At 41.1% G+C, this 13,317-nt stretch overlaps 1 protein-coding gene across 4 annotated transcripts in view; it reads left to right on the top strand.

Moving 5' to 3' along the window:
- The window catches only part of Pag1 (phosphoprotein associated with glycosphingolipid microdomains 1), a 146,206-nt gene that overhangs the window by 77,744 nt on the left and 55,145 nt on the right, over positions 1-13,317 (top strand). For 3 of the 4 annotated variants that reach the window (NM_053182.5, NM_001195031.1, XM_030252926.1), the window contains one exon: positions 3,455-3,528. The exons of the other annotated variant lie outside the window; for it this stretch is intronic. The gene's annotated coding sequence lies outside the window, so the exon portion shown is untranslated. The remainder of the gene's footprint in view (positions 1-3,454; positions 3,529-13,317) is intronic. 4 annotated transcript variants of the gene reach the window in all.

The raw sequence follows: 13,317 nt of genomic DNA, 5'->3' as shown, positions 1-13,317 counted from the left end.
AGGATGGATAGACAGCTCGTTTCAGGAGCCCCAAAGTCCCACAGGATAGAAGGAGATATTAAGTTGAAAGGTTTGGATTAGTTTAAGTCAGTCTTCGTTTGCAGTGTACACATGTACAGATAGTCACACAGAGAAAGGAGCCCCAAAGAACGACTAAGACCTCACGTGAGGATTCTGCTGAGGACAGATCATGACAATGTTCTGTCCTGAAGCCCAGTGTTCTAGTGATGTAGCTAGAGTTACACTGGGGTTTGCCACCTTTTTTTGAGAGTGATTTGGAAAATAGTAGAATATCTGCATCTTTTGGAATATTCTTTTTTCTTTAGTAAGAGCTTTACTGAGCTATCATTTGCTTGACATACAATCCATCCACTTAAATGATGCAGTTGGTGGGCTTACCATAGAGCGGGACACACATGCTTCATAGACCACTTCCATCACCCTTCACCACAGTTTCTACCTCCCATCTTCCCCAGCTCTCAGCAGTCACTCCTTCTCTATGCAGCCAGCTTTCTTTATTTGACCATTTGTGGACGTTTCTTGTGAATGGGATCCCCTAATATATAGAGTCACCGGCTTCTTTCCATTACCGTGTGTTCAAAGTACATCCATGTTGACCCTGTGTCAATGACATCCCACTCTGGGTGTGACTAATATACTCTGTATGCGTTTGACAGTTTAGTTTCTGTTCACCAGTTGATGGACGCCTAGGTTATTTCTGGGTTTTAGCTATTTAAATCATGGTTCTATGAACCTCTGTGCTTCTGGGGAGTTTCTGTGGTCGCTTCTCTTTGTATATATTTAGGAGTAGATAGTGACAGTTCTGTGGTTAGCACTTCCTGAGAACATCTAGACTATTTGCAAAGTGGATGGTCGTCTTGCACTCTTAGCAGAGGGTCTGCGCGTTTGGACTTCTTCCCTTCCCGCCAGCACACATTACTGTTTTAGCTGGAGGATATGAAGCAGCATCTCACGGTGGTTGACACTTGCACTTCTTTGATGATGGCATTGGCCACATGTGGACTTACTGGCTAGTTTATAAGTTCCTTTGGAGAGATGCCTATTCAGACTCTTTGCTCCTTTGGGGTTTGGATATCTTACTGTGTTTTAAGAGGTGTTTATATATTCAGGCTACAACTTCTTTATCAGGTGGTTTGCACCTATTTCTCTTCTTTGGGATGTCATCTTTAATATGTATAGTGTTCTCTAAAACTCACGTCTTTTTATGTTATATTTTATTGATTGTGTACTTGGCATCATATCAGTAGCTTCTTTGGCCAGATCTGAGCTCATGGAGACTTACCGTTTCCCTTTTTAGTAGTTTCTGTGGTTTCATCTCTTATGTTTCAACTTAACTTTAGTATGGTGTGAGTTCAGGGTTCACTCTCTCCTTTTGTATGTGACTACTACATATCCAGCCCTGTTTCCTAACGTGACTATTCTTTCTCCATTGAATTATATTCACACTTCTGTTAAAAGGCAATTGACAGTGTAAATAAAGGGATATAAACATATGGGTTTGCTAGCGTGGATAGTAAGTTTTGCCCGATTTAATCAGTATGTCTGTCTACATTTGCAATAGCAGCACTGTCTCAATCACCGCTGCCCCTGGACGACTCTTCCCTCCTGCCCAAGCTGTTCTGACAGGGCAGTTATACACTGCTCCTACTGCTCAGCTTTAAGTCGGGCTCTTTACTCATCAGGAGTAGAAGAAAATGGAGGTTGATTTTATTTGACTGTATGTGTGATACGAGGACTAAACTTAGACCCTGAGCATGTCATACATGTGTTCTACCACAAACTGTGGCCCCAGCCCTGAAATACTTTTTCTAATACGTAATGAGAGAATTTTACATTAAAACAAACAATGCAAAGCCATTGGCCTTGGGTGACTAAACCTAGCTCATCTTTCTGACTAATTCAAGAGTCTTCTGAACTTGGGCATTGACAGAGAAGCCAAGAGGTTTGTGATTAGAACTTCCATGTAAATAGAAGTGAATGTGAGAGCCTGGGAGGAGGCCTGACTTGAAAGGGAGTGAAAGCTGGAACAAAGGAAGTCACTTACCCAGGAAGCCTGGCCCTCCCACTTTGTGTGATTGACACAGAAGACCTGGAGTTGGGTTAGAGGAAGATAACCCATGACTGTGTGCCTCCTGATATTTTTAGATTTGTTTTTAAAATAAGAAAATAACAATGTAGCTGCATGGATTGCAAGCAAAGGCAGCCTTTCTCTCACGACAACTGGCAGGGAAAGAATAGTTGTATCTTAATATGATGTCATGTCTGATTCTGCACCAGAAGAAAGAAACACTCAGAAACTATGATATCCAAAGAGCAACCATAAATATGCATCTAGGTGGCCCATGTTCTGCTCACAATTGAACGTTAAAAAACAAAACATAATAGAATTTGTACCTCAGTCTGCTAAAATAATTGAGAAGTCCTGGTCTTAGTCAGCAGCTATAATTCACTATTCATATTCACTAGAATATGAATAAACTCATCGCTCACTCCATTCCTCTTCCCCCATCACCGCCTCCATCATGGTGTAAGTCCACCTGCCTCTGCCTCCCAGGTGCTGGGATTAAATGCCACCACCACCCGGAGAGGCAGGGTCTCACTAAGAGTGCTTGTTGCTCTTCTAGAGGACTGAGTCTGGTGCCTCAAACTTCCTGTAACTTCAGCTCCAGAGGCTCTGAGACGGCTCCCAGCCTCCACTGGCACCCACACAGATGACCTGTGGACGCACATGCACACACGCACTCACACACATATAAATCATTTTTAAGTACACTAAATATTCAGTATAGATGACATTTGTTGTAGAATGTAAACTGGGGTGGAGAGGAATCATGCAAGATGGGAGAAGGGTTGGGCCAGTGGCCGGATGTGGGAGCTGATGAGTCGGCAATGAGGGGCTTGCCTTCCTACAGTTGCCTCTCTCATTTCCACAGTGGGGTGAAGATGGAACGAGCACAGGCTATATCCGCATGCCCGTGGCTCCTGACAGTCACACAGCCTCCTTTCTATGGGAAAGAGTCAACTGAGTCATGGCTTACCACGCCAAAAGCAGGAATGTTCTTTTCATATAAATTCTGAGTTTTTATCTCAAATGTAGGTAGCACTTACTTGATTTTAATTGTAATATGGTAATTTACAGATTTATCTGTCACAAACTAGAAAGACTTTGAGGAAAAAAAAGTCAATTGCTTTATATTTGATCCAATGATAACATGGCTGTTACTTCAGGGGGAAAAGCCTTGTATGTTTTGAGTACCGCCAGCACTTTCACTGGTTTAGAAGTTAAAACTACGGCCTCTTTGAAGAGGAATGTGGAGCTCAGGGTCTGATCCGCAGGCCAGCGTTTTCTACAGCAAGCTGGCAGGCGTCTTTCACAGCCTGTCCACATGCCTTCCCTGCCCCCCAGACATTCTTTCTTTCTTTTTGGTTACAGGCCAAGAAGGAAGAGAGAACCCCAGCATACTGACACGTGAACGAAACCCTCTTCTGGACAACCGTTTCTCCAAGGTAATTGTGGCCGTCATAGGAAGAAGGGAGGGAACACATGCCTTGCAGTTTCAGACGACAGTGGGAGCATGGAGAGTTGATGGTCTGTCTGCTGCAGACTAGGGCTGAGTGAAAGGGGGAGAGAGAAGAAAGGGAGGCTGGTGCTTCCGTCTGCAGCCTCACTAAAAGTATCAGCAGAAGAAGACCATCCCGCCCTGGGAGGTCATGGGACTGGGCAGCAAGTGTGTGGGAAAAGAGGGAGCGGGGAGAGTCCTAGTGTTTAGACTGAAAATTGCATTCATTCCTTTATGATGAAATAGTGGAGGGATTCTAACTAGAGGTCAAATAAAGTATCCATTCTGTATGTGTCATGCAGGTGATCCTGGACCAATGCTTTGTACCAACTAAGACTTAACAAATAAGAAAAGAATTTAAGAAATCTCTGCGTGGGGGGGGGGGTCCCTGAAAATGCACACCAAGTTAGCCTTTCAGTGGTTCATACAAAATGCTTTATAAATGTCTCATTTTAGAAGATAATGTCCTTAATACCACTTCTAAAGAGGAGCTGAGGGGGAGACACAGGCAGACCTCAGATCCTAGTGGAGTGGGCCACCCTCACCTTGCACATCCACAGGAATAGCTCCAGGCTCTCCCTTTGTGAATCATATTCTTAGTAGGCACCAAGGCTTACAGGCAGCAGTAGAGCCCATTGTCAGCTTCAGCACTCGTGACTCGCCTCCTAGGCCCTGAACACAAACTGCTCTATCATTTCTATGAAATTCCTCTTTTGCTGTTTAGTTTTTAGCATAGGGCTATTTTCACTAGGCTGAGATTTTTATCTGATAAAGCGCTTCCTTTTTCCTTACAAAGTGTCTGTGTACTCACATCCGCAGGGATGAAACAATACACAACTAGATTTGAAATCTTCTTGTCTGCTTTCTCTGATTAGAAGATCATATATGGCTGGCATTATTCCACCCTTGGTGTTGTGGAAAGCAGTTTCAGATGGAAGGGGAGAGCCAGCTTCTGGCCTCCCCCTCCCTGGCAGTTCTCAGAAGGGTTGGGGGAAGTGTAGGCTGTAAGTTGGAAGAGAATTTTGTGATACTATTCATTCTCGGCTCTGACAGAGAGGACATTGTTTGCTCACTGTAATAGTCTTGGCAGGGATCTCTGCTGTGCATACAGAATGCGAGCAGAGCAGTGGGAACCGCTGAATTCTAAGAAACACATCAGCTTGGGGATTTTTTTTAAATACATTTTAATAGCTTCTCATTACCAAGATGCAAGTTATAATTTAGGAAAACATTTTCCTTGGTTCCTTTCTTCACACTGCATTATGCATGTATTACATAAAAGGTCCTTATGAGAGTAGGGTGCCCATCTAAGCTGTGGCATCAAGCATTTCAATCCTAGAAATTCAGAAAGACATCCTGCGCGCTGCAGACAGCCTCGAGGCTTGCTCCTTGTACATCAGCACTCCTATCAGTGCCAGCAGTGTTAGCTTGGAGCTCCTGGGAACAATTATGTGCAGACAGTAATCAGTGTATGGCAGGGACACGGTGAGAGTACCACCCGCGGTGTGACACACAGAGAACGTGCATAACTTTTAAAGACCCCAACTTCAGAAGGAGTTTCTGCAATCTGGATTGTGTGAAAGGAGGACAGGAGCTAGAGCTCAGCGGCAGCAATGTGCCTGGTGTGCTGAGAGTCTGCATTGCATCCTGACTATTACAAACCACGGTAATAATGATGGTGATGGGTGAGCATAGGCAGGACATAGAGGAGTACATTGATATGACAGTGTTTGGGACTGAATAACAGATACCAATAAAAATAACTAAGCTCTTCAACCTTCTCCACCTCCTTTTTTTATTCCAATGGATGCATTTTAGATAACCTGTTTTTAATATAAAATTTTTATATAAATATACAGGATTGCTGAGGGTGTGGGGTAGAATATGGCATTGTATGGAGGCATACGAGAGACGCAGGGCCAGCCACTCCTGCCTGTGTCTGGCGGTCTGTGGAGGTGTTGCTTGTGTGGCAAGGATACCTTCAGAGGACCTGCTGGCCTATCATTGTTTCTCTTGAGGCTCCTAGAACCACTGAGACTCCAGGCCTGAGCAGTGTCACTGTCCTTGGCTCCTGGCTTTTCACACCTGTGAGCACAGCTCATCATAAAAGGGACAGGGATAGGAAGGAGCTCACAGGCAGCTAGATCCTTTTAGCTGCAGCTGACCTGAAGGGAAGAGAAGAAGGGTGTTGTGTGAACATTGGGGCAAGGCATCCTTACCCACTGTGAAGAGAAATGGTTATGACAGAAACCACCCCAAAGGCTGCATGGTGTTTTCTTGTTTGACAGATAATTTATGGCTCCTGGGAAGGGCGGGATAATCTGCATAGCTACCCTGGTGTGATGGTGAGGATGCCCATTTAACTGGGGATTCAGCAGTTCAGAGTCCATAAGGACCTGAGAGGCAAGAGCAGAGTCAGCGCTGGCGTCCAGCAGCTGTGGGATCTGGCTTAGTGTGTGTGTAACTGACCATCATCGGGGCCCCTGGACCGGACCAGAGCCCGCTGAGCGGGATCTGTGAACAACCTGTAAACAGTCACCTCCACGGAGGCGTACACCGTATGGTCCATCATCGTGTTTGGAAGCATGGCCTTTGTCTGATTGTGCTTACGTCTGTAGAAAAATAATTTATAGTCTTCTTCTGTCTACAGTGGGCACATGATCATTAAAAAACAAAATTCCAACATTTCCGTCACGACCCTCATGGTACACTGTACCACAGGTGACTGCACAGGATTCCCAACAGGCCCAGTGCCCTCACTGGGAGACTGGGCTCCTTACTACATTGTGACTTACCACCTTCAAGAGCACCGCAGCTGACACTGATGTGTCAGCCGATAACATGTGGCCATTTCCGTTCCTCACCTGATTCCTGGGGTCTCATCTTAACCCAGACCCTCCCAAGGTGTGTTCAAAGGAGTCTTTTTTTTCTCCTTAAAATGTTTTATTATTTGAATTTTCTATTGTATATTAAATATCCTAATCATATTAAGTATTTTAAGAATTGAATAATGCATCAAGATATTTCATTCAACTTTTCATATTCTTTAGTACCCTAAAAATATCGTTAAATCATATTGAATAATGCCCATACTCTGGATCCTACTTCTAATGCTTGATACTAAATTATGTTTCAGAACATTTAAAATAACCTTTGGAAATTAAACATAGTAGAAGAACATAAAATGTTAGAGAATCATTAAGTAATATATTAAAAACCATTATACAATACCACCTAACATAGAGTGAGAGTATTCAAAATGTGTTATATGTCTGTATAAATTGTCTAATAGCTTACTTTAAAAGATTATCCATGTTTCTATGAGAGAATTTATGTAATCAGTAAGAAAATTTTAAAAATATCAAAATAGGAAAAACCCTTTGAAATCAAATATTACAAAAATGTTCATTTTGTTATTATTAATGTCCAGCCTTAGTAAAAAGAGCAAACATGGGCTGGTCAGTGGTCACCAGAACAAATTTAGCACAGGACTGCCCTGTGTGACCTCTGCGAGAGGATGCCCATAACCCTGTAGAGACTTGATAGTCCAGAGAGGAGGGATGCCGGGGGCGGGAAGGAGGTGTAGAGTCTGTAGAGATGCGGGTGGGGATGAGACAGTGAGAGTATGGGAGAGCACACTCTCAGAGGACAAATAGGGGGGGTATGCGGTGAGGGACTCTGGGGTGGGGGACCAGAAAGGCGACAATATTTGGATTGTAAATAAATAAAATAATTAATTATTTTAAATGCTAATTCATACACAATAAGAAAATCTTTCAATAATTATATTTCCATGATGTTTGTAGACTGTTTATAATATTTTCAAGTGTTAATGTTTCTCAAACACAATAATAATTTTGAGATACCTTTTCATTAAATTGATGTATCCATTTCAAAGTATAAAAAATAATACAATATTCCATATAATCAGAGTATTATACTTTTGGCTCCTTTACACATCAATTTAATGTTACCTTTTAGTGTGAGTGTTGCTGTGTCATTTTACTAAAACAGCCATCAGATTTCTCTTAAAACCTCAGTCTTCCTAATTCTTTACCAGACTTAAATTGATGTCTGAGCACTGAGATGTTTTCTTTTTTTTTTCCTTTTCCTTTTAATTGGATATTTTATTTATTTACATTTCAAATATTATACCCTTTCCCAGTTTCTGCTCCAGAAACCCCCTATCCCATCCCCCTTCCCCTGCTTCTATAAGGGTGTTCTGCCCACATACTCCCAGCTCCCGGCCCTGCCATTCCCCTATACTGGGCATGGAGCCTTCACAGGACCAATGGCCTCTCTTCCCACTGATGTCCCACAAGGCCATCCTCTGAGACATATGTGTAGCTGGAGCCATGGGTCCCTCCGTGTGTACTCGTTGGTTGGTGGTTTAGGCCCTGGGAGCTTTGTGGGGATCTGGTTGTTGCTATTGTTCTTCCTAGGATATTGCTATGAAGCAATCCCTTCAGCTCCTTCAGTCCTTTCTCTAACTCCTCGATTGGGGACCCCATGCTCAGTACAGTGGTTGGCTGCTAGTTTCCTCCTGTATTTGTCAGGCTCTGGCAGAGCCTCTCAGGAGACAGCTATATCAGGCTCCTGTCAGCAAGCTCTTGTTGGAATCCACAATAGTGTCTGGGTTTGGTGACTGTATATGGGATGGATCCCCAGGTGGGGCAGTCTCTGGATGGCCTTTCCTTCAGTCTCTGCTTCACACTTTGTATTTCCTCCCTTGAGTATTTTGTTCCCCTTTCTAAAAAGGACAGAAACATTCACTTTTTGGTCTTCCTTCTTCTTGAGCTTCATGTGGTCTGTGAATTGTATCCTGGGTATTCAGAACTTTTGGGCTAAAATCCACTTATCAGTGAGTGCATATCTGTGTGTTCTTTTGTGTCTAGGTTACTTCACTCAAGATGGTATTTTCTAATTCTGTCCATTTGTCTCAGAATTTCATAAATTCATTGTTTTTAATATCTGAGTAGTACTCCACTGTGTAAATGTACCACATTTTCTGTATCCATTCCTCTGTTGAGGGACATCTTGGTTGTTTCTAGCTTCTGGCTATTATAAATAATAATAAATAATAGGCTGCTATGAACATAGTAGAGCATGTGTCCTTATTATATGTTGGAGCACCTTTTGGGTATATACCCAGGAATGTTATAGCTGGGTCCTCAGGTAGTACTATGTCCAGTTTTTTGAAGAACCGCCAATCTGATTTCCAAAGTGGTTGTAAAAGCTTGTGATCCCACCAACAATGGAGGAGTGTTCCTCTTTCTCCACATCCTTACCAGCATCTACTGTCACCTGACTTTTTTATCTTTGCTATTCTGACTAGTTTGAAGTGGAATCTCAGGGTTGTTTTGATTTGCATTTCCCTGATGACTAAGACTATTGAACATTTCTTAGGTGCTTCTCAGCTGTTTAATATTCCTGTTGAGAATTCTCTGTTTAGCTCTGTACCCCATTTTTAAATAGAGTTATTTGGTTCTCTGAAGTCCAGCTTGAGTTTTTTGTGTAGATTGGATATTAGCCCTCTTATCAGATGTAGGATTGGCAAAGATCTTTCCCAATCTGTTGGTTACTGTTTTGTCCTGTTGACAATGTCCTTTGCCTTACAGAAGCTTTGCAATTTTATGAGGTCCCATTTGTCGATTGATTCTTGATCTTACAGCAAAAGGCATTGGTATTCTATTCAGGAAATTTTCCCCTGTGCGCATATGTTCGAGGCTCTTCCCTACTTTCTTTTCTATTAGATTCAGTATATCTATTTTTTTATGGAGGTCCCTGATCCACTTAGACTTGAGCTTTGTACAAGGAGATAAGAATGGATCATTGCTGACTGACAGTTGAGCCAGCACCATTTGTTGAAAATACTGACTTTTTCCCACAGAATGGTTTTAGCTCCTTCGTCAAAGATCAAGTGACCATAGGTGTGTGGGTTAATTTCTGGGTCTTCAATTCTATTCCATTGATCTACCTGTCTGTTGCTGTACCAGTACCATGCAGTTTTTAATCACAATATCTCTGTAGTACAACTTGAGGTCAGGGATGGTGAGTCCCCCAATTCTTTTACAGTTGAGAATAGTTTTTGCTATCCTGGATTTTTTTTTTTTTTTTTGTTATTCCAAATGAATTTGCAAATTGCTTTCTCAAACTCTGTGAAGAATTGAGTTGGAATTTTTATAGGGATTGCATTGAATTTGCTTTTGGCAGGATGACCATTTTTACTATATTAATCCTGCCAATCCAAGAGCATAGGAGATCTTTCCATCATCTGAGATCTTCAATTTCTGTCTTCAGAGACTTAAAGTTCTTGTCATACAGATCTTTCACATGCTTGGTTAGAATCACACCAAGGTATTTTATATTATTTATGACTATTGTAAAGGATGTCATTTCCCTAATTTCTTTCTCAGCCTGTTTATCCTTTGAGTAGAGCAAGGCCACTGATTTGTTTGAGTTAATTTTATATCCAGCCACTTTGCTGAAGTTGTTTATCAGGTTTAGGAGTTCCCTGGTGGAGTATTTGGGGTCAATTCAGTATACTATCATATCATCTACAAATAGTGATATTTTGACTTCTTCCTTTCCAATTTGTATCCCCTTGATCTCCTTTTGTTGTTTAATTGCTCTGGCTAGGACTTCAAGTACTATATTGAATAGGTAGGGAGAGAGTGGGCAGTCTTGTCTAGTCCCTGATTTTAGTGGGATTGCTTCAAGTTTCTCTCCATTTAGTTTGATGTTGGCTACTAGTCTGCTGTATATTGTTTTTACTGTGTTTAGGGATGGGCCTTGAATTACTGATCTCTCTGATGCTTTTATCATGAAGGGGTGATGAATTTTGTCAAATGCTTTCTCAGCATCTAATGAAATGATCATGTGATATTTTCTTTGAGTTTATTTATATAGTGGATTACATTGATGGATTTCCGTATATTGAACCATCCCTGCATCCCTGAGATGATGCCTACTTGATCATGATGGGTAGTCGTTTTGATGTGTTCTTGGATTCGGTTTGCTAGAATTTTATTGAGTATTTTTACATTGATATTCACAAATGAAATTGTTCTGAAGTTCTCTTTCTTTGTTGGGTCTTTGTGTGACTTAGGTATGAGTGTAATTGTGGCTTCATACAACAAACTGGGTAGTGTTCCTTCTGTTCCTATTTTGTGAAATAGTTTGAAGAATATTGGTATTAAGTCTTTTTTGAAGGTCTGATAGAATTCTGCACTAAACCCATCTGGTCCTGGACATTTTTTGGTTGGGAGATTTTTTTTTAATATTTTTTATTACATATTTTCCTCAGTTACATTTCCAATGCTATCCCAAAAGTCCCCCATACCCTCCCCCCCACTTCCCTACCCACCCATTCCCATTTTTTTGGCCCTGGCGTTCCCCTGTACTGGGGCATATACAGTTTGCGTGTCCAATGGGCTTCTCTTTCCAGTGATGACCGACTAGGCCATCTTTTGATACATATGCAGCTAGAGTCAAGAGCTCCGGGGTACTGGTTAGTTCATATTGTTGTTCCACCTATAGGGTTGCAGATGGTTGGGAGATTTTTAATAACTGCTTCTATTTCTTTAGGAGATATGGGACTGTTTAGATGGTTTATCTGATGCTGATTTAACTTTGGTTCCTGGTATCTATCTAGAAAATTGTCCATTTCATCCAGACTTTCCAGTTTTGTTGAATATAGGCTTTTGTAGTAGGAGCTAATGATTTTTTTTAAATTTCCTCAGTTCCTATTGTTATATCTCCCTTTTCACTTTTGATTTTATTAATTTGGATACTGTCTCTGTGTCCTCTAGTTAGTCTGGCTAAGGGTTTATCTATGCTTTTCTCGAAGAACCAGCTCCTAGTTTTGTTGATTCTTTGTATGATTCTTTTTGCTTGTACTTGGGTGATTTCAGCCCTGAGTTTGATTATTTCCTGCTGTCTGTTCCTCTTGGGTATATTCAGTTCTTATTGTTCTAGAGTGTTCAGATGTGCTATCAATTTACTGTGCTCTCTCCAGTTTCTTTTTGGAGGCACTCAGAGCTATGAGTTTTCCTCTTTAGCGTTGCTTTCCTTGTGTCCTATATATTGGGGTATGTTGTGCCTTCATTTTCATTAAATTCTAAAAAGCCTTTACTTTCTTTATTTCTTCCTTGGCAAAGTTACCATTGAGTAGTGCATTGTTTAGCTTCCATGTGTATGCGGGCTCTCTGTTGTTTTTGTTGTTATTGAAGACCAGCCTTAGTCTGTGGTGATCTGATAGGATGCATGGGATTATTTCAATCATCTTGTATCTGTTGAGGCCTGTTTTGTGACCGATTTTATGGTCAGTTTTGGAGAATGTATGATGAGGTGCTTTAAAGAAGGTGTATTCTTTTGTTTTAGGATAAAATGTTCTATAGATATCTGTTAAATGCATTTGGTTCATAATTTCTGTTAGTTTCAATGTGTCTCTGTTTAGTTTCTGTTTCCATGATCTGTTCATTAATGAGAGTGGGGGTTAAAGACTCCCATTATTATTGTATGGGGTGTAATGTGTGCTTTGAGCTTTAATAAAGTTTCATTTACGAATGTGGGTTACCTTGCATTTGGAGCATGTTCAGAATTGAGAGTTCATCTTGGTAGATTTTTCCTTTGACCAGTATGAAGTGTCCTTCCTTATCTTTTTTGATAACTTTTGGTTGAAAGTCAATTTTATTCTATATTAGAATGGATACTCCAGCTTGCTTTTTGGGACCATTTGGTTAGAAAATTGTTTTCCAGCCTTTTACTCTGAGGTAGTCTGTCTTTGTCACTAAGGTGCATTTCCTGTATGCAGCAAAATGCTGGGTCCTGTTTACAAATCCAGTCTGTTAATCTATGTCTTTTTATTGGGGAATTGAATTTTAAGAGATATTAAGGAGCTGGGCGTGGTGGAGCATGCCTTTAATCCTAGCACTTGGGAGGCAGAGGCAGGAGGATTTCTGAGTACAAGGCCAGCCTTGTCTACACAGTGAGTTCCAGGACAGCCAGGGCTACACAGAGAAACCCTGTCTTGAAAAAAAAACAAAACAAAACAAACAAACAAACAAAAAACAAAACAAAAAAAACAACAACAAAATATTACGGAAAAGTAATTGTTACTTCTGTTACTTCCTGTTATTTTTGTTGTTAGAGGTGGAATTATGTTTGTGTGCCTATCTTCTTTTGGGTTTGTTGAAAGATTACTTTCTTGCTTTTTCTAGGGTGTAGCTTCCCTCCTTGTGTTGGAGTTTACTATCTCTTGTCCTTCGTAGGGCTGGATTGTGGAAAGATACTATGTAAATTTGGTTTTGTCATGGAATATCTTGGTTTCTCCAACTATGTTGAGAGTTTTGCTGGGTATAGTAGCCTGGGCTGCCTTTTGTGTTCTCTTAGGTTCGGTATGGCATATGCTCAGGAACTTCTGGCTTTTATAGTTTCTGGTGAGAAGCCTGGTAGGTCTTCCTTCATATGTTACTTGGCCTTCTTCCCGTACTGCTTTCAATATACTTTCCTTTGTTTTGTGCATTTGGTGTTTTGATTATTATGTGACAGAAGTAGTTTCTTTTCTGCTGGTCCAGTCTATTTGGAGTTCTGTAGGCTTCTTACATGTTCATGGGCATCTCTTTCTTTAGGTTAGGAAAGTTTTCTTCTATAGTTTTGTTGAAGATATTTGCTGGCCCTTTAAATTTGGAATCCTCGCTATCTTCTATACCTATTATCCTTAGGTTTGGTCTTC

Source organism: Mus musculus, chromosome 3, assembly GCF_000001635.26.
Source record: "Mus musculus strain C57BL/6J chromosome 3, GRCm38.p6 C57BL/6J".
Classification (NCBI taxonomy): Eukaryota; Metazoa; Chordata; class Mammalia; order Rodentia; family Muridae; genus Mus; species Mus musculus.
Note: the sequence above shows the minus strand (reverse complement) of the source record. Positions and strands in the feature narration are given on the sequence as shown.